Consider the following 1,424-nt stretch of genomic DNA (forward strand, 5'->3'; position numbering starts at 1 on the left):
ATCGCTTGCAAGATCTTTCTAAAGAGAGGTAGGTGTTGATCTTACAGAGAACCAGTACGCTAATTTAAATATTCATTGTATAACTTGGGAAAGATATCTTAGAAAACTATTTGAAAAGATTTCAGCCTAAGGTTTATCAAAATAAAACATGCAAACTTTTGCAAGAACTGTGTACTGCAGGATGTAAAATCTGAGAGGACAGTCATCAAGAACAAGCAGCAGCTTGAAGTAAAAATGATTTTAAGTTAGCAGTCTGTTAAGGCTCAAATTTAAAAGCCTGGAAAAGAAGTAAGCTGTAGAAAGGGTGCGTCAGGAACACGCTTTTGATTTGGACTCTGCATTCCAACGTTAACTCGGGTATCTATCACAGCATTTTCTGGTAATTCCGAAAAAATCTTCCAGGAGAACAAGGCAAAGTCAGCTGAAAAACTTCTGGGTCAACGGAAAGTTGAGGGAGCAAAATACAGCTCCATGCACAAGCACTGAAGAACAGGTTGCAGAAGGCTGAAATGACAGATGCTTGTTAAAGGGCTGAGAACAGCTTGCTAATCATTACCATTAATAAAAAATACCTGTACCTCAGTAATGTTAAGCCTGTAGGCAACAGCAAATCAGGGTTTGGTTTTTCATGATGTTAAGGATTATGCATCCACATTAAGCAGTCTCTGCCCTGACAAGTGTACAATGTAATTGTTGTCCAAACACATCCCACTTCCTCACTATGGTTGACTCATAACTGCTTTTGAAAAACTCCCATAGGAACATTTCTTGCAGACTAAGAAGCAGATCTTGGGTTTTGTTTTGTTTGTTTTTTTTTCCCGGGCCTCCATTTTGAGAGACAGGAGAAGATGGCACCACTTCAGGTCCACGAGGGACCACTGCGAGGGATGAAGGTGAGGTATTTCCAGCGGGTTGGTCTGGAAGCTGCCAGCTGAGGGAGGCAGGGAGCAGGCAAGCAGAGGGCAGTGTAACCACACCGTTCCACAGCACAGAGCAGCAGAGGAAGCTGGCAAGAACCAGCCCAGTGGGGAGGTTAACTTAAGCAGCAAGAGCTAGTCAGGCCAAGGCATGGTGATGGCTTCTGGGGGGAAGCCCCGGCTGCCATTCCTGCTCTCTCTGGGTCTGCCACAGGCCCGTCTGCCGGCACCTCAGCTGCTCTGCAGAGGGGCCTTGCCAATGCTGCCAAGCTGGGGGCAACCAGCTGGGCCAGGCCAGGCCTTGGCGGAGATCACCCACAGACTGACAAGGCCCAGACCCGGCAGGCCAACCTTCACTGTGTGCTCAGGCCCCACTGCGGGCGAAGGGGCAGCGCTCACACCTTCCCCACCCGACACGACACCGGCGACACCGCCCTGAGGAGACACCCAGAGCCGCCACCCGCTATCGCCGCCCTCCTGAGGAGCCCGGGGCCGCGTCCCGCCCCC

Source organism: Calidris pugnax, unplaced genomic scaffold (genome assembly GCF_001431845.1).
Source record: "Calidris pugnax isolate Ruff unplaced genomic scaffold, ASM143184v1 scaffold14, whole genome shotgun sequence".
Classification (NCBI taxonomy): Eukaryota; Metazoa; Chordata; class Aves; order Charadriiformes; family Scolopacidae; genus Calidris; species Calidris pugnax.